Source organism: Somniosus microcephalus, chromosome 28, assembly GCF_052327205.1.
Source record: "Somniosus microcephalus isolate GS21.2 chromosome 28, FLI_Smic_1.0, whole genome shotgun sequence".
In the NCBI taxonomy this organism is placed as follows: domain Eukaryota; kingdom Metazoa; phylum Chordata; class Chondrichthyes; order Squaliformes; family Somniosidae; genus Somniosus; species Somniosus microcephalus.
This window is the reverse complement of record NC_141014.1, coordinates 12,291,470-12,311,589: the sequence shown is the minus strand read 5'-3', so window position 1 is coordinate 12,311,589 and position 20,120 is coordinate 12,291,470. Positions and strand designations below refer to the sequence as shown.

At 47.5% G+C, this 20,120-nt stretch overlaps 3 non-coding genes across 3 annotated transcripts; all 3 read left to right on the top strand.

Annotated features, from left to right (window-relative positions):
• Positions 1–9,818: 9,818 nt before the first annotated feature.
• On the top strand, positions 9,819–9,891 carry trnar-ccu (transfer RNA arginine (anticodon CCU)). The gene has a single exon. It is a non-coding gene; the product is annotated as a tRNA-Arg (tRNA).
• Positions 9,892–14,317: 4,426 nt separating this feature from the next.
• Positions 14,318–14,390, top strand: trnar-ucu (transfer RNA arginine (anticodon UCU)). The gene has a single exon. It is a non-coding gene; the product is annotated as a tRNA-Arg (tRNA).
• A 5,427-nt stretch (positions 14,391–19,817) lies between these two features.
• On the top strand, positions 19,818–19,890 carry trnar-ccu (transfer RNA arginine (anticodon CCU)). The gene has a single exon. It is a non-coding gene; the product is annotated as a tRNA-Arg (tRNA).
• The last annotated feature ends 230 nt before the right edge of the window (positions 19,891–20,120 follow it).

Here is a 20,120-nt window from a genome sequence, read left to right as displayed (position 1 = left end):
ATGTATTTTTAAGATTGGCACTATGATTTTGTCGTCAAGGCCCAGAATGTCAATGCAGCCGTCCAGAATAAACTCGTAGATGGTCAGGGCAGTGTTCGCAAGTTGATAGACATTCTGAAGGGATTTGGGAGGGCAGAGTAACCGAGAGGTACGCTGGAGATATTTCTATGGAAATGTGGAGAAGTGTTGTGTGGCAGAAAGCACTGGTGAAGTTGGAGGCCACCATAAGATCCAGAAATGGACGTCGGCCCAGGAGAGTGAATTTCTGGTCAGGACCCAGACAGCAGCAAAATAAACCAGTGGGACAGTCACAGACTCAGCAGGAAACAGCAGCGATGGGGGATGGGCTGTAAACTAGACAAAGTTACCTTCAAACTGCAGCAACTGAATAGAAGATCAGAGTCACAGCAGCTGAGTCTTACAGTGTATTCCAGTGGAGTTTCCTAATATTGATGGCAGAGAAGGCCAGGAATTGGGAATCAAATTTGAGCAAAGTTCCAGGGCTCTCTGGTGAAAACAAAGAGCGGGCAGGGTCGGGGAATGGACAGTGGGCACGGTATCTCCCTAAACATCTCCGCCTCGCTACCTCTCTCTCCTCCTTTAAATGTTCCTTAAAACCTACCTCTTTGACCAAGGTTTAGGACACCTGGCCTAATATCTCCTTATGTGGCTCGGTGTCAAATTCTGTTTGATAATCGCTCCTGTGTAGCACCTTGGGACATTTTACTATGTTAACGGCGCTATATAAATGCAAGTTGTTGTTGTAGGTGGCTCTGGTATGGCGCGAGCAGTGACAGATATGATGGGTGAAAATAGCTCCCATCTTTGCTGAACTTTCAAAGACCCTGAAACTGCTAGGCAGATGTCACATTTCGGAGCGGTCAATTGCCCTCAGGCGGGTTACATTGTGCATTCAGCCCCAGTGGCCTAATGGATAAGGCACTGGCCTCCTAAGTCCAGGGATTGTGTGTTTGAATCCCATCTGGGGTGATGTGTTTTTAATGATTGACACAACAGCGGTTTAGGTGGGGCAAGTGGTGGAAGGTGCTGCCAGGCGGGGAGGCTGCATTAAGGAGGATTGTATTATCACCTGTAGCCAAGATTCCATCAAGGCCGTAAGGTCAATGCAATCATCCACAATAAGGAGGGAGAGAGAAGACAGGCCAGTTAGCCTGACATCAGTCATCGGGAAAATGTTGGAATCCATTATTAAGGGAGTGGTGACAATGCACTCAGAAAATCATATGATTAGGTTTTTGTGAAATGGAAATTGTGTTTAACAAATTTATTGGAGCATTTTGAGGATGTAACTAGCAGGGTAGATACATGGGAACCAGTGGATGTCGAATATTTGGATTTCCAAAAGGCATTCAATAAGGTGCTATGTAAAAGACTTTTAAAAATTTGTTCCTGGGATGTGGGCGTCGCTGGCAAGGCCAGCATTTATTGCCCATCCCTAGTTGCCCTTGAGAAGGTGGTGGTGAGCCGCCTTCTTGAACCACTGCAGTCTGTGTGGTGAAGGTAGTCCCACAGTGCTGTTAGGGAGGGAGTTCCAGGATTTTGACCCAGCGATGATGAAGGAACGACGATATATTTCCAAGTCAGGATGGTGTATAACTTGGAGGGGAATTTGCAGGTGATGGTGCTCCCATGCGCCTGCTGCCCTTGTCCTTCTAGGTGGTAGAGATCGCGATTTTGGGAGGTGCTGCCGAAGAAGCCTTGGCGAGTTGCTGCAGTGCATCTTGTAGATGGTACACACTGCAGCCACGGTACGCTGGTGGTGGAGGAAGTGCATATTTAAGATGGTGGCTGGGGTGCCGATCAAGCGGGCTGCTTTGTCCTGGGTGGTGTCGAGCTTCTTGAGTGTTGTTGGAGCTGTACTCATCCAGGCAAGTGCCGAGTATTCCATCGCACTCCCTGACTTGTGCCTTGTAGATGGTGGAAAGGCTTTGGGGAGTCAGGAGGCGAGACACTCGCCGCAGAATTCGGCGATGGTAAGGCAATTGAATATCAAGGGGCGGTTGTTAGACTCTCGTAAGTTGGAGATAGTCGAGAATCAGAGGGCACCAATTTAAGGTGATTGGCAAAAGAACCAAAGGTGACGTAAGAAAAAACTTTTTTACGCAGTGAATGGTTAAGATCTGGAATGCGCTGCCTGAAAGGGTGGTGGAGGCAGACTCAATCTTATCTTTCAAAAGGGAGTTGGATAAGTATCTGAAGGAAAAAAATTCCAGGGTTACAGGGAAAGGGCAGGGGAGTGGGACCAGCTGAGAGCCGGCACGGGCTCGACGGCACGAATGGCCTTCTTTCGTGCTGTAACCATTCTATGATGCTATGATAGTCATTGCCTGGTACTGTGCCTGGCGGGAATGTTACTTGCCGCTTATCAGCCCAAGCCTGACTGTCACCCAGGTCTTGCTGTATGCGGACATGGACTGCCTCATTATCTGAGGAGTTGCGAATGGAACTGAATACTGTGCAATCATCAGCGAACATCCCCACTTCTGACCTTATGATGGAGGGAAGGTCATTGATGAAGCAGCTGCAGATGGTTGGGCCTGGGACACTGCCCTGAGGAACTCCTGCAGCGATGTCCTGGGGCTGAGGTGATTGACCTCCAACAACCACAACGCTACGCAAGGTAAGGTATCCTGGGGTTGGGGTAATATATTAGCATGGATTGAGGAGTGGCTAACAGACAGAAAACCGAGAATAAGGAAAACGGGTCATTTTCCGGTTGGCAGGCTGCAACTAGTGGGGTGCTTGGGCCTCAGCTATTTACAATCTATATTAATGACTTAGATGAAGGGACCAAGTACAATGTATCCAGATTTGCTGACGATATAAAGCTAGGTGCAAAAGTAAGCTGTGAGGAGGACACAAAGAGCCTGCAAAGGGATCTAGACAGGTTAAGTGAGTGGGCAATAAGGTGGCAAATAAAGAATAATGTGAGGAAAGGTGAGGTTATTCACTTTGTTAGGAAGAATAGAAAAACAGAATATTTTTTAAATGGTGAGAAACTATTAAATGTTGGTGTTCAGAGAGATTTAGGTGTCCTCGTACAGGAAACACAGAGAGTTAGCATGCAGGTACAGCAAGCAATTAGGAAGGCAAATGGCATGTTGGCCTTTATTGCAAGGGTGTTGGAGAACAAGAGTAAGGAAGTCTTACTACAATTGTACAGGGCTTTGGTGAGACCACACCTGGAGTACTGGGCACAGTTTTTGTCTCCTTATCTGAGAAAGGACTTACATGCCTTAGAGGCGGTGCAACGAAGGTTCACCAGATTGATTCCTGGGATGAGAGGGCTGTCCTATGATGAGAGATTGTGTAGAATGGGCCTATGCTCTCTGGAGTTTAGAAGAATGAGAGGTGGTCTCATTGAAACATACAAGATTCTGAGGGGGATTGACAGAGTAGATGCTGAGAGGTTGTTTCCCCTGGCTGGAGAGTCTAGAACCAGGGGGCATAGTATCAGGATAAGTGGTTGGTCATTTAAGCCTGAGACGAGGAGGAATTTCTTCACTCAGAGGGTTGTGAATCTTTGGCATTCTCCACCCCAAAGGGCTGTGGATGCTGAGTCGTGGAGTATATTCAAGGCTGAGATAGATAGATATTTGGACTCTAAGGGGAACAAGGGAATATGGGGTCGGGCGGGAAAGTGGAGTTGAGGTTGAAGATCAGCCATGATCTTATTGAATGGCGGAGCAGGCTCGAAGGGCTGTATGGTCGACTCCTGCTCCTACTTCTTATGTTCTTATGGCGATGGGCATTGAAGTCCACCTGATGGTATGAGAGTTCATGGGGTCCGGAGTCAGCGTTGAGGACTCCCAGGGCCACTCCCTCCTGTCTGTGTACCACTGGGCCGCCACCTCTGGTGGGTCTGTCCTGCTTGTGGGACGGGACATACCCAGGGATGGTGATGGAGGAGTCTGGGACCTTGGCTGATAGGTATGATCCTGTGTGGTTGCATTCTAGCCCAAGGTACAAGTTTAAAGTTACCTGGGCCCACTGACCATCCACCTCTTTGTTTACATCATTCAGCCCTGGAAATTTCCACAGAAATACCTCCAGCATACCTCTCGGCTACTCGGATAAGCAGATATTAGGACAGGTGCCCTAAACCTTGGTCAAAGAGGTAGGTTTTAAGGAACATTTAAAGGAGGAGAGAGAGGCAGCGAGGCGGAGATGTTTAGGGAGATACCGTGCCCACTGCCCATTCCCCGACACTCCCCGCTCTTTGTTTTCATCAGTGAGCCCTGGAACGTTGCTCAAATTTGACTTCCCAATTCCTGGCCTTCTCTGCCATCAATACTACACTACTCCACTGGACTCCACTGGAATACACTGTAAGACTCAGCTGCTGTGATTCTGATCTTCTATTCAGTTGCTGCAGTTTGAGGGTAACTTTGTCCAGTTTACAGCCCATTCCCCATCGCTGCTGTTACCTGCTGATTCTGTGACTGTCCCACTGGTTTCCTTCTTCTTAGGCAGTCCCTCGGAACCGAGGATGACTTGCTTCCACATTAAAAATGAGTTCTCAGGTGACTGATGAGTCCAATGCGGGACCTACACACTCTGTCACAGGTGGGGCAGACAGTGGTTGAAGGGGCGGGTGGGTGGGGTGCTTGGGTTGACGTGCGCTCCTTGTGCTGCCTGCGCTTCACTTCCGCTTGCTCCCGGCGACGAGACTCGTGGTGTTCGGCGCCTTCCCGGATGCTTCTCCTCCACTTTGTGCGGTCTTGGGCCAGGGATTCCCAGGTGTCGGTGGGGATGTTACACTTATTCAAGGAGGCTTTACGGGTGTCCTTGAAGCGTTTCCTCTGCCCACCTGGGGCTCTCTTGTCGTGCCGGAGCTCCGAGTAGAGCATTTGTTTTGGAAGTCTCGTATCGGGCATGCGGACAATGTGGCCCGTCCATCAAGGCTGATCGAGCGTGGTCAGAGCTTCGATGCTGGGGATGTTGGCCTGAGCAAGAACACTGACGTTGGTGCGCCTATACTGCCAATGGATTTGCGGGTCCTTGCAGTTTATTATACCCCACTGGTTTATTTTGCTGCTGTCTGGGTCCTAACCAGTAATTCCCTCTCCTGGGCCGACATCCATTTCTCCACCGTTTCCGGATCTTATGGTGGCCTCCAACTTCACCAGTGCTTTCTGCCCCACAACAATTCTCCACATTACCCGCTGTAATTATTTGCACGAACACCTTTGCGGTCTTCTGCACGCATGCGCAGTATACCGGAGCTGTGCAGGCGCGCCCGATCCACATCTGCGCAGGCGCGCTGTATCCTGGAGCCTCACCTGTGCAGCACCCAACGGTTGTGGCCTGCACTGTGGGCCCGGCGTTCCTCGGCTCCGTGCGGAGAAGATCACTCAGGGGAGCCGCTGGTGGCCGGGGAAGAGGGGGGCGGGGAAGAGCGAGGTTCGAAAGGGGAGAGAGAGAATCGACAGGGGGGGAGAGAGATGGGATGGAGAGGCGAAGTGAGAGAGGTTCGAAGGGGGAAGAGAGAGAAGAGATTGGAGAAGAGAGAGAGAGAAGGGAGGAGACAGAGCGAGGAGTTCGGATGAGGAAAGAGAGGAGGGGGAGAGAGAGAGGAGGGGGAGGAGAGAGTGGAGATTGGAGGGGGGAGAGAGGAGATTGGAGAGAGAGAGAAATCAGAGAGAGAGAGGGGGTGGAGGGGCGAAGTGAGAGAGGATCGAAGAGGGAAGAGAGAGAGGAGATTGGAGTAGAGAGAGAGAGAAGGGAGGAGAGAGATAGTAGATCGGATGGGGAAAGAGAGGGGAGAGAGAGGAGAGGGAGTGAGAGAGAGGAGACTGGAGAGAGAGGAGATCGGAGAGAGAGAGGAGAAGAGAGAGAGAGAGAAGGGAGGAGAGAGAGAGACGAGATCGGAGAGAGAGAGGAGAAGAGAGAGAGAGAAGGGAGGAGAGAGAGAGAGGAGATTGGATGGGGATAGAGTGGAAAGGGAGAGAGAGCAGGGGGAGTCAGGGAGAGGAGACTGGTGGGGGAGAGAGAGGAGATCGGAGGGAGAAGTGGGGAGGAGATCGGAGGGGGGAGTGAGGAGATTGGAGGGGGGAGAGAGGGAGATCGGAAGGGGAGAGGATCTAACGGGGGGAGAGAAGTTCAGGAACTCGGAGGGGGGTAAAGAGCACGGAGAGCACAGTGGGGATGGGGGAGGAACGTGATCCCGGTCTAAATCCGGAAGTCCTGACACTGTCATTCCCTGAAATGAATATTTATTTGTACTGATACACAAATTAGCATTGATCCATTTGTTCTTTGTACCTTACCTCAAACTTTACTCTGGCTGTGCGCAGTTTGGGTTTGATTGATTATCTACTGTGCTGTTCGGGCCACATGGGGAGAATGGGGTGAATCGATTCAGTCCCCACCCAACAATGTGCATTTTAAATCCCAATGAAAGATTTTCTGTCTGCGTTGGGAATAGTTTGCCAGGTAAATGTAAATGCCACGACTGGAGAATTTTAGCTGTGAGGAAAGATTGGATCGGCTGGGTTTGTTTCCTTTGGAACAGAGGAGGCTGAGGGGAGATTTAATTGAGGTGTATAAAATTATGAGGGGCCTAGATAGAGTGGATAGGAAGGATCTAATTCCCTTAGCAGAGAGGTCAATAACCAGGGGTCATAGATTTAAAGTAATTGGTAGAGGGGATTAGAGGAGATTTGAGGGGAAATTTCTTCACCCAGAGGGTGGTGGGGTCTGGAACTCACTGCCTGAAAGGGTGGTAGAGGCAGAAACCTCATCACATTTAAACAGTACTTGGATGTACACTTGAAGTGCCGTAACCTACAGGGCTACGGACCAAGAGCTGGAAAGTAGGATTAGGCTGGATAGCTCTTTGTTGGCCGGCGCGGACACGATGGGCCGAAATGACCTCCTTGCTTGCTGTAAATTTCTATGATTCTAAATAATGATTTGGACGTCACAAAATGGCCCTTAAGTCTCACGATTTTCAGCAAGTTAATTGCAGCCCCAGTGGCCTAATGGATAAGGCACTGGCCTTCTAAGCCAGGGATTGTGGGTTTGAATTCCATCTGGGGTGATGTGTTTTTAAAGATTGCCAGGGGCGAAAGGTGCAGTTGGGGGAGTTTTCATAGGCACCTTTCAGCCAAGTTTCGGTCAATGTCATAATATCAGTGCAATCGTCCAGAATAAGTTTGTAGATGGTAAGGGCCTCGTTTACAAGTTGATGGGTGTTCTAAAGTGAGTGAGGATTTGGGAGGGCAGAGTAACCCAGAGATACGCTGGAGCGATTACCGTGGAAATGTGGAGATTTGCTGTGGGGCAGAAAGCGATGGTGAAGTTGGAGGCCACCATAAGACCCAGAAACGGTGGAGAAATGGACGTCGGCCCAGGAGAGTGAATTTATGGTCAGGACCCAGACAGCAGCAAAATAAACCAGTGGGACAGTCACAGACACAGCAGCGATGGGGGATGGGCTGTAAACTGGACAAAGTTACTCTCAAACTGCAGCAACTGAATAGGAGATCAGAGTCACAGCAGCTGAGTCTTACAGTGTATTCCAGTGGAGTATTGATGGCGGAGAAGGCCATGAATTGTGAATCAAATTTGAGCAAAGTTCCAGAGCTCACTGATGAAAACAAAGAGCGGGCAGGGTCGGGGAATGGACAGTGGGCACGGTATCTCCCTAAACATCTCCGCCTCGCTGCCTCTCTCTCCTCCTTTAAATGTTCCTTAAAACCTACCTCTTTGACCAAGGTTTAGGGCTCCTGTCCTAATATCTCCTTATGTGGCTCGGTGTCAAATTCTGTTTGATAATCGCTCCTGTGAAGCACCTTGGGACATTTTACTATGTTAACGGTGCTATAGGTACTTGAGGGAAATAAACTTGCAGGGCTATGGGAATAGAGCGGAGGAATGGGACTGACTGGATTGCTCTAAAGAGAGCTGGCATTGACTTGATGGGCCGAATGGCCTCCATCTCTGCCGTTATGACTCGATGACTCTACAACTCTATTCGTGAAGCCCAGGATCCCGTAAGCTTTTTTAACTGCTTTCTCAACCTGCCCTGCCACCTTCAATGATTTGTGCACATATACCCCCAGGTCTCTCTGTTCATGCACCCCCTTTAGGATTGTACCCTTTTAGTTTATATTTCCTCTCCTTATTCCTTCGAACAAAATGTATCAGTTCACTCTTTTCTGCATTAAATTTCATCTGCCATGTGTCCGCCCATTCCACCAGCCTGTCTATGTCCTCTTTCTTATGTTCATTAATAAATAGACATTCTTATTATGAACACAGCTAGCTTTTGCTAGCTACTTTTATTGAGCACATGTGGACTTGTACAGCATCTTGTAGAGGCTTCCATCTTGCCTGCTGCCTTGTGGGTAGCCTAGCCTCATGGGTAATGTAGTCTTAATATAATATATAGCTGGGTAGTGTAGTCTTATGCATACAGCTATATACAGCTCTACTGCTCCACCTAGTGTCCACCACAGAATGACATGTTATTGATCACTACACTCTTGAAGTCTATCACTATCCTCCTCACTGTTCACTGCACTTCCAAGTTTTGTGTCATCTGCAAATTTTGAAATTGTGTCCTGTACAAACTTTACTCTGGCTGTGCAGTTTGGGTTTGATTGATTACCTACCGTAGTGTTCAGGCCACATGGGGAGAATGGGGTGAATCGATTCATTAGCCACCCAACAATGTGCATTTTAAATCCTAATCAAAGATTTTCAGTCTGCGGTGAGAATAATTTGCCCTGTAAATAATGATTTGGCGGTCACAAACTGACCCTTAAGACTCATGATTTTCATCACTTTCTATACAGCCCCAGTGGCCTAATGGATAAGGCACTGGCCTCCTAAGCCAGGGATTGTGAGCTCGAGTCCCATCTGGGGTGATGTATTTTTAAAGATTGGCACTACGGTATCGCCGTCAAGGCCCAGAATGTCAATGCAACCATCCAGAATAAACTCGTAGATGGTCAGGGCCGTGTTCAGAAGTTGATGGGCATTCTAACGGGAGTGGATTTGGGAGAGCTGGAGGTATTTCCGTGGGAATGCTGTAGAATTGCTGTGGGGCAGAAAGCGGTGGTGAGGTTGGAGGCCGCCATAAGATCTGGAAACGGTGGAGAAATGGACGTCGACCCAGGAGAGGGAATTTCTGGTCAGGACCCAGACAGCAGCAAAATAAACCAGTGGGACAGTCACAGACTCAGCAGGCAACAGCAGTGATGGGGGATGGGCTGTAAACTGGACAAAGTTACCTTCAAACTGCAGCAACTGAATAGAAGATCAGAGTCACAGCAGCTGAGTCTTACAGTGTATTCCAGTGGAGCCCAGTGGAGCAGTGTAGTATTGATGGCAGAGAAGGCCAGGAATTGGGAATCAAATTTGAGCAAAGCTCCAAGGCTCACTGATGAAAGCAAAGACCCGGCCGGGTCGGGGAATGGACAGTGGGCACGGTATCTCCCTAAACATCTCCGCCTGGCTACCTCTCTCTCCTCCTTTAAATGTTCCTCCAAACCTACCCCTTTGACCAAGGTTTAGGGCACCTGTCCTAATATCTCCTTATGTGGCTCGGTGTCAAATTTTGTTTGATAATCGCTCCTGTGAAGCACCTTGGGATATTTTACTATGTTAACGGCGCTATATAAATACAAGTTGTTGTTGTAGGTGGCTCTGATATGGCGCGAGCAGTGACAGATATGATGGGTGAAAATAGCTTCCATCTCTGCTGAACTTTCAAAGACTCTGAAAATGTGAGGCAGATGTCACATTTCGGAGCGGTCAATTGCCCTCAGGCGGGTTACATTGTGTATTCAGCCCCAGTGGCCTAATGGATAAGGCACTGGCCTCCTAAGTCAGGGATTGTGGGTTCGAGTCCCATCTGGGGTGTTGTGTTTTTAATGATTGACACAACGGTGGTTGAGGCGGGGCAAGTGGTGGAAGGTGCTGCCAGGCGGGGAGGATGCATTAAGGAGGATTGTATTATCACCTGTAGCCAAGATTCCATCAAGACCGTAAGGTCAATGCAATCATCCACAATAAGGAGGGAGAGAGAAGACAGGCCAGTTAGCCTGACATTACTCATCGGGAAAATGCTGGAATCCATTATTGAGGAAGTGGTAACAATGCACTTAGAAAATCATATGATTAGGTTTTTGTGAAAGGAAATTGTGTTTAACAAATTTATTGGAGTATTTGGAGGATGTAACTAGCAGGGTAGATAAATGGGAACCAGTGGATGTCGTATATTTGAATTTCCAAAAGGCATTCAATAAGGTGCCACGTAAAAGGTTTTATTTTTATTTGTTCCTGGGATGTGGGCGTCGTTGGCAAGGCCAGCATTTATTGCCCATCCCTAATTGCCCTTGAGAAGGTGGTGGTGAGCCGCTGCCCTGAGGAACTCCTGCAGCGATGTCCTGGGGCTGAGGTGATTGACCTTCAACAACCACAACGCTACGCAAGATAAGGTATCCTGGGGTCGGGGTAATACATTAGCATGGATAGAGGAGTGGCTAACAGACAGAAAACAGCAGGTAGGGATAAACGGGTCATTTTCCGGTTGGCAGGCTGTAACTAGTGGGGTGCTTGGGCCTCAGCTATTTACAATCTATATTAATGACTTAGATGAAGGGACCGAGGACAATGTATCCAGATTTGATGACGATACAAAGCTAGGTGGAAAAGTAAGGTGTGAGGAGGACACAAAGAGCCTGCAAAGGGATATAGACAGGTTAAGTGAGTGGGCAATAAGGAGGGAGATAGAGAATAATGTGAAGAAATGCGAGATTATTCACTTTGTTAGGAAGAATAGAAAAGCAGAATATTTTTTAAATGGTGAGAAACTATTAAATGTTGGTGTTCAGAGAGATTTAGGTGTCCTCATACAGGAAACACAGAGAGTTAGCATGCAGGTACAGCAAGCAATTAGGAAGGCAAATGGCATGTTGGCCTTTATTGCAAGGGCGTTGGAGCACAAGAGTAAGGAAGTCTTACTACAATTGTACAGGGCTTTGGTGAGACCACACCTGGAGTACTGCGCACAGTTTTGGTCTCCTTATCAGAGAAAGGACATACATGCCTTATGATGCAGTGCAATGAAGATTCACTAGATTGATTCCTGGGATGAGAGGATTGTCCTATAATGAGAGATTGTGTAGAATGGGCCTATACTCCCTGGAGTTCAGAAGAATGAAACATATAAGATTCAGAGTGGGATTGACAGGCTGGATGCTGAGAGGTTGTTTCCCCTGGGTTGAGTGTCTAGAACCAGGGGTCACAGTCTCAGGATAAGGGGTCGTGCATTTAAGACTGAGATGAGGAGGAATTTCTTCACTCAGAGGGTTGTGAATGTTTGGAATTCTCCACCCCAAAGGGCTGTGGATGCTGAGTCGTGGAGTATATTCAAGGCTGAGATAGATAGATATTTGGACTCTAGGGGGAACAAGGGATATGGGGTCGGGCGGGAAAGTGGAGTTGAGGTCGAAGATCAGTCATGATCTTATTGAATGGCGGAGCAGGCTGGAAGGGCTGTATGGTTGACTCCTGCTCCTACTTCTTATGTTCTTATGGCGATGGACATTGAAGTCCACCTGATGGTATGAGAGTTCATGGGGTCAGGAGTCAGCGTTGAGGACTCCCAGGGCCACTCCCTCCTGTCTGTGTACCACTGGGCCGCCACCTCTGGTGGGTCTGTCCTGCTTGTGGGACGGGACATACCCAGGGATGGTGATGGAGGAGTCTGGGACGTTGGCTGATAGGTATGAACCTGTGTGGTTACATTCTAGCCCAAGCTACAAGTTTAAAGTTACCTGGGCCCACTGACCATCCACCTCTTTGTTTACGTCAGTCAGCCCTGGAAATTTCCACGGAAATACCTCCATAAACCCTCTTGGTCACTCGGCCCTCCCAAATCCCTACTCCCGCTTCCTCGAATTGTCAATACACTTGTCCACAAGACCCTTACCACCCTTAAGCTTATTGCGGATGGTTGCATTGACATCACAGCCTTGACGGAAACTTGGCTCACAAGTTACAATTAATGCAGCCTCCCCGCCTGGCTGTACTTTCCACCACTTGCCCCGTCTAATCCGCCATAGTGTCAATCATTAAAAACGCATCACCCCAGATGAGACTCAAACACATAATCCCTGGCTTAGGAGGTCAGTGCCTTATCCATTAGGCCACTGGGGCTAAATACAAACAGCACCCCACCTGAGGACAATTGACCACTCTGAAATTCCTCACATTTCCCAAATCCTGGAAAGTTAAGCACTGAGGGAGGCTATTTTCACCCATCATATCCGCCGCTGCTCACGTGCCGTGCCAGAGTCATCTGCAGCAACAACTTGCATTTATATAGCGTCTGTAAAGTAGTAAAACGTCCCAAGGCGGTTCACAGGAGCGATTATCATACAGAATTTGACACCGAGTCACATAAGGAGATACTAGGACAGGTGACCCAAAGCTTATCATAGATTGGGCACAGCACAGAAGGAGGCCATTCGGCCCATCGAGCCCGTGCCGGCTCTCTGCAATACCACTTCAGCTAGTCCCACTGTCTCTGCCCCTTCCCCGTAGCCCTGCAAATGTTTTTCCTGCAGGTACTTATCCAATTCCCCTTTGAAAGCCGTGATTGAATCTGCCTCCACCAGCCTTCCAGGCAGTGCATTCCAGATCCTAACCACTCGCTGAGTAAAAAAGTTTTTCCACACGTCGCCTTTGGTTCTTCCACCAATCATCTTAAATCTGTGTCCTCTGGTTCTTGACCCTTCTGCCAATAGGAACAGTTTCTCTCTATCTACTCTGTCCAGACCCCTCATGATTTTGAACACCTCTATTAAATCTACTCTCAATCCTCTCTGCTCTATGGAGAACAAACCCAGCTTCTCCAGTCTATCCACGTAACTAAACTCCCTCATCCCTGGAATCATTCTCGTAAATCTTTTCTGCACTCTCTCTAAGACCTTCACATCCTTCCTAAAGTGCGGTGCTCATAATTGGACACAATACTCCAGTTGGGGTCGAACCAGTGTTTTATACAGGTTCATCATAATTTCCACGATTTTCTACTCTATACCTCGGTGGCAGGACATATTGAGAGAGTGGTTAACAAAGCATATGGGATCTTGGGCTTCATAAATAGAGGCTTTAGGTTTTGAGTACAAAAGTAGAGAAGTTATGCTGAACCTTTATAAAGCGCTGGTTGGACCACAACTGGAGTATTGCATCCAGTTCTGGTCACCACACTTTAGGAAGGATGTGAAGGACCTTGAGAGGGTGCAGAGGAGATTTACCAGAATGGTTCCGTGGATGGGGGATCTTAGCTATAAGGACAGTTTGGAGAAGCTGGATTTGTTTTCGTTAGAGCAAAGGAGGTTGAGGGGTGATTTGATAGAGGTGTACAAGATTATGACGGGTTTGGATAGGCTAGACGGGGAATGGCTCCTCCCACTAGTTGATGGCACAAGGACTAGGGGACACAGATTGAAGGAATTGGGCAAGAGATACAGGGGGGATGTGAGAAAAACTTTTTTACACAGTGAATGGTGATGACCTGGAACTCGCTGCTGATGGAAGTGGTGGAAGTGGAGACACTCAATGTTTTCAAGGGGAGACTGGATAGGCACTTGAGGGAAATAAACTTGCAGGGCTATGGGAATAAAGCGGGGGAATGGGACTGACTGGATTGCTCTAAGGAGAGTCGGCATGGACTGGATGGGCTGAATGACCTCCCTCTGTGCCGTTATGACTCGATGACTCTACAAATCTATTCATGAAGCCCAGGATCCCATAAGCTTTTTTAACTGCTTTCTCAACCTGCCCTGCCACCTTCAATGAGTTGTGTACATACACCCCTAGTTCTGTCTGTTCATGCACCCCCTTTAGGATTGTACCCTTTAGTTTATATTTCCTCTCTTCATTCCTTCTACCAAACTGTATCAGTTTTCTGCATTAAATTTCATTTGTCACGTGTCCCCCCATTCCACCAGCCTGTCTATGTCCTCTTGAAGTCTATCACTATCCTCCTCACTGTTCACTGCACTTCCAAGTTTTGTGCCATTTGCAAAGTTTGAAATTGTGTCCTGTACAAACTTTACTCTGGCTGTGCAGTTTGGGTTTGATTGGTTACCTACCGTAGTATTTGGGCCACATGGGCAGAATGGGGTGAATCGATTCATTAGCCACCCAACAATGTGCATTTTAAATCCTAATCAAAGATTTTCTGTCTGCGGTGAGAATAATTTGCCCTGTAAATAATAATTTGGCGGTCACAAACTGACCCTTAAGTCTCATGATTTTCATTGCTTTATGTATAACCCCAGTGGCCTAATGGATAAGGCACTGGCCTTCTAAGTCAGGGATTGTGGGTTCGAGTCCCATCTGGGGTGATGTATTTTTAAGATTAGCACTATTGTAGTGTCCGTGTGTTGATAGAGACACTGAAGACAGGAGTTGGTTCATCGGTGTTTACTAAGCAAAGTCTGGCGGGGGGTTCTAACGGATATACAGGCTTATGTAGCCCGAGTGGCCATTACCGGCATTACAGCACACCTGGGGCTCTTAAAGGCACATACACTACAATTCCTCCACTTTTAGTTAACCAGTGCATCATATTTTAAGTAATTATTAATTACATGTTATAAGAAAAATAATCTACACATTGCTGCAGTTAATCAAATATAAGTCAGTCTCTCAGGAGGCTTCGTGACTCGGTCCGGATAACGCCTCGGTGGTGTCGTAGTTTCTGGTGGTGTAGTAGGTTCTTTTGGCAAGGCTGATTCGGCTTGAATGCCAGTGTCGGGTTCATCGGGTTCCAGTATCACCGGATCGGAGGTAGATATGGGTATCTCTACTTCATTGTTAGACGTATAGAGTTGTGGTGTAGGTTGTCCCTTTTCGGATGAGTCTATGATTTGGTCAGCATGGCGCCTTATTATGCTTTCTCCGATGTCCACGGTATACATCAGTGGTCCTAGTCGTGTGCAGATAGTTCCAGGCTGCCATTTCTCGGTACGGTAGTCCCGGGCTAAAACTTGTTGACCTATCTGGAAGGTTCTAGTTGGCCTTTCATTCATGCCTTGAAACTGCCGGTTCTCCACGTCCCTTCTGATGTTGGGCTTGACCAAATCCAGTCGGCATCTTAGGTTTCTATTGAAGAACATCATGGCGGGAGTTTGGTTGGTAACTATATGTGTTGCATTCCTGTATGCGAATAAGAAGTTATCCACCTTTTGTTGAAGTTTTATGTCTTCATTACCCATGGCCTTTATGGCCTTCTTGAAGGTCTGGACAAGCCTTTCAGCCAATCCATTGGTGGCGGGATGGTATGGGGTGGACGTGTAGTGCTTAACCCCATTGTTTTTTAAGAACTTCCTGAATTCTTCGGACACAAATTGCGGTCCATTATCAGAACAGATCTGTTCCGGCAGCCCATTCCTGGCAAATATGGTCCTTAATACTGTGATGGTTTTTCCCGTGGTGGTGGAGGACATCTTTATTACCTCCGGCCACTTGGAGTGTGCATCAACCGCGATTAAGAACATTGAGTCCATAAATGGACCAGCAAAGTCGATGTGTACCCTTTGCCAGGGAGATGAGGGCCACTCTCATGGATGTAGAGGGGCTTGTGGTGGAGCGTTTTGGACCTTCTGGCATCCTAGGCAGCTCTTGGTCATTTCTTCGATGTCTCCATCGATACCTGGCCACCATACAAACGCCCTGGCTAGGTTCTTCATTTTCACTCCACCCAGATGCCCCTCGTGAAGCTCCTTTAGCACTTTATCCTGGCGTTTGGGTGGAATCACCACTCTGGATCCGCACATCAAGGTCCCTCGGCACACTGACAGCTGTTCTCTTCTTTGCGAGAATGCTGGCAACAGTGGTTCGCCATGTGCCGGCCATCCCTTCACTGTTAAATCGTACACCCGTGAGAGAGTCGGGTCATTTCTCGTCTCCCTTTCAATGGCAGAATTTGTTACTGGTAGTCATTCCACTATGGTAGAGTGGAACATCTCCACTGGGTCTACTGTAGGTGCCTCTTCTATCGTTGGCAACGGTAGGCGCGATAAACCGTCAGCATTCCCATGCTGTTTTGTTCCTTTGTATTCTATGTTGTATTGGTGTGCCCCTAGAAAAAGGGACCACCTCTGTAGCCTTTGCGCTGTCATAATGGGAACACCCTTTTTAGGGTTGAATATGGAGATGAGGTGTTGATGATCAGTCAACAAGGTAAATTTTTGTCCGTGTAAGTAATGGTTGAATTTCTTCACTCCCCATATCAGGCTGAGTGCCTCCCTGTCGATTTGGGCATAGTTACGCTCAGCTGAGTTTAATGAGCATGACGCAAAAGCTATCGGCCGTTCTGAGCCATCAGGGAATTTATGCGATAATACTGCTCCTATGCCGTAAGGGGATGCATCGCACGCCAGTCTGATTGGCAGTGATGGGTTGTAATGTGCCAAAACTTCTTCGGATGTGATTAAGTCTTTGCATTTATGAAAGGCACGTTTACAGTCTTCGTTCCATTTCCAAATCACTCCTGTTTGTAGCAGTTCATTAAGAGGGTGTAGAAGAGTTGATAAGTTCGGTAAAAATTTATGACAGTAATTTATTAATCCCAGGAACGACCTTAATTGTGAAACATTTTCAGGTGCTGGGGCTTTTATGACCGCTTCAATTTTTTCAGGTGACTTATGCAACCCTTCCTTATTAATTATGTGGCCACAATATGATATTTGATTTTGGAAAAATTCGCACTTGGGGCGATTTGCTCGTAGGCCCCGTTCTCTCAGCCTAGTGAGCACCTGCTCCAAATTGGCAAGGTGCTCGTTGTCGTTTTCTCCTGTTACAAGGATGTCGTCTAGGTAGCATTGAATACCCGGAATCCCTTGGAGGACTTGCTCCATAGCTCTTTGCCAGATAGCTGGAGCGGATGCTACACCGAAAACCAGTCGATTGTACTGGTATAGACCTTTGTGTGTATTTATCGTGAGATATTTTTTAGAGGCCTCTTCAACCTCCATCTGTAGATATGCCTGTGCCAAGTCAATTTTGGTGAAACGTTTCCCTCCAGATAGTGAGGCGAAAATATCTTCTATCCTCGGAAGAGGATACTGTACTGTGTGAGGGACTGGGTTCAAAGTCACCTTGAAGTCTCCACAGATGCGAATTTTTCTCTGTTCTTCAGATTTATCATTATTCAATGCTTTCTTCATGACTGGAACGATGGGTGTTGCCCACTCGCTCCAATCTATTTTGGATAATACGCCTGCCTTTTCCAAATTCCCCAGCTCTGCCTCGACTGCTGGATGAATAGCGTATGGCACCGGTCTTGCCTTAAAAAACTTGGGAATTGCTGCATCTTCCACTTTTATTGAGGCGGTGATGCCTTTCAAGGTTCCTAGTTTCTCTTGAAACACTTCTTTGGCGTTGGCCAAGATGTCTTTTAATCGTTCAGGCATGATGTCATCATCGTTTTTTTCCTTACTGGTCACCGTCAGTGCCTGAATGGAGTGCCAGTCTAAACGTATCTTTCTGATCCATTCACGTCCCAACAACGATGGACCACCATCTTGTAGAATGTATAAATACAACTTTTGTATTTCTTTGCCGTTGTATACAACAGGCACCCTTATTTTTCCTTTGGGGTATACTTTCTGCCCCGTATATGTTTTTAAGATAATGGATGTGTCTTTTAAAGGTATATGCGGAAATAGCCTCTCGTAATCCTGTCGATTTATTACAGTTAGAGCTGATCCTGTGTCTAGTTCCATTTTAACTGGGGACCCTGCTATCGTGAGGGTAACCCAAATGATTTGGTAATCATCTTTGGCAAGTACATTATGTAATTTGAGACAGCTTAGTCTCTTGTTTTCGGAGTCGCTATCGCTTTTCTGGTCTTCGGAGCTACTGTCCGTCATCATTTGTACCTTTCTGTACTTTTCTTTATTGATTTTTTTTTTTCTGTCTGTGGATTTATTTTGTCCAGATCGGCATACCTGTGCAATGTGTCCAATCTTTCCGCATTGCCTGCATGCTTTGTCCTTGAACCAGCAGTCCCTCTGGTTATGGGTGGATCTGCCGCAGCGATAACATCTTTTGAAACCCTGTGTCATTTCATGGGTGCCGAAGTCCTGTGTCTCTTGTTGTATCTCTGCAGCTCCTCTTGCTGCTGCTTCGTATGATACAGCCATACTGAAAGCCTTGTCCAGTGTTAAATCTTTTTCACAAAGCAGCCTTTTTTGTGTTCCTTCACTTAAGAGACCGCAGACGAATTTGTCTCGAAGGTAATCTGCTAGTCCTGCCCCGAATTGGCAGTACTTTGATAGCTTTCTTAATTCGGTGAGGTAATCAGCGTTACTTTCATTCTTGTGTTGATTTCTCTTGGAGAATTTGAATCATTCCGCTATCAGCAGCGGTGTTGGGTTTAAGTGCTCCTGCAGGGTATCAACAATTTCTTTAAAATTCTTGTCCTTTGGTTTGGCTGGAGTGATTAAATTTCATAACAGCCCGCATGCCTTTGCGCCCATTAGGTTCAGCAGTACTGAAGCTTTTTTTTTCATCTTCTATTCCATTTGCAGTGCAATATACCTCTACTCTTTCCACATATGTGGTCCAATCCTCTATTTCGCTATCAAAAGCATCAATATTGCCAGACTTAGGCATCTTAGAAAAGATATGGCGCTTCCCACGCTTTTCTTTCTGTTCTGCAGAAAAGATATGGCGCTTCCCGTGCTTTCCCGCCGCTGCTGCCGATGACAACGCTGTTTCCCGCGGTTTCCTTTCTTTTTTAAAAATTTATTCACAGTTGGAGACTCGTTCCCGCCGGACTTTCTCTCCAGGTCTGAACGCCGACCTGCTTGCAGCGCCGGCCGTCTCCCGAGTGCTCCCTCCCAGTCCGTTATTGCTTGCCTCCGATTTCGCTGCCTGCCTTATCTGTAGAGCCAGCCGCTGGAGCCCCAGCCTGACGCCCAGGAAGGATTAGCGCAGTACCTGCCACCAGCTTGGCCAGCTGGTGAAACCACAGCTTCTCTCACGTTCTTGAGTCTTCTGGACGCCCGAGGAATCGATGTTCTTGAGGTGCTGCCGAATTGCAGGTAAGTCCGTTTCCACTTCGTCGCCACTGTTGTGTGTGTGTTGATAGAGACACTGAAGACAGGAGTTGGTTCATAGCTGTTTACTAAGCAAAGTCTGGCGGGGGGGTTCTAATGGATATACACAATATACAGGCTTATATAGCCCGAGTGGCCATTACCGGCATTACAGCACACCTGGGGCTCTTAAAGGCACATACACTACAACTATGATATAGCCGTCAAGGCCCAGAATGTCAATGCAGCCATCCAGAATAAACTGGTAGATGGTCAGGGCAGTGTTCGCAAGTTGATAGACATTCTGAAGGGATTTGGGAGGGCGGAGTAACCGAGAGGTACGCTGGAGGTATTTCTGTGGAAATGTGGAGAAATGCTGTGTGGCAGAAAGCACTGGTGAAGTTGGAGGCCACCATAAGATCCAGAAATGGACGTCGGCCCAGGAGAGTGAATTTCTGACCAGGAACCCAGACAGCAGCAAAATAAACCAGTGGGACAGTCACAGACACAGCAGCGATGGGGGATGGGGGATGGGCTGTAAACTAGACAAAGTTACTGTCAAACTGCAGCAACTGAATAGAAGATCAGAGTCACAGCAGCTGATGTGCATTTTAAATCCTAATCAAAGATTTTCTGTCTGCGGTGAGAATAATTTGCCCTGTAAATAATGATTTGGCGGTCACAAACTGACCCTTAAGTCTCATGATTTTCATTCCTTTGTATACAGCCCCAGTGGCCTAATGGATAAGGCACTGGCCTCCTAAGCCAGGCATTGTGGGTTCGAGTCCCATCTGGGGTGATGTATTTTTAAGATTGGCACTATGGTATTGCCGTCAAGGCCCAGAATGTCAATGCAACCATCCAGAATAAACTTGCAGATGGTCAGGGCAGTGTTTGCAAGTTGACAGACATTCTGAAGGGATTTGGGAGGGCAGAATAACCGAGAGGTACGCTGGAGGTGTTAATGTGGAGAAGTGTTGTGTGGCAGAAAGCACTGGTGAAGTTGGAGGCCACCATAAGATCCAGAAA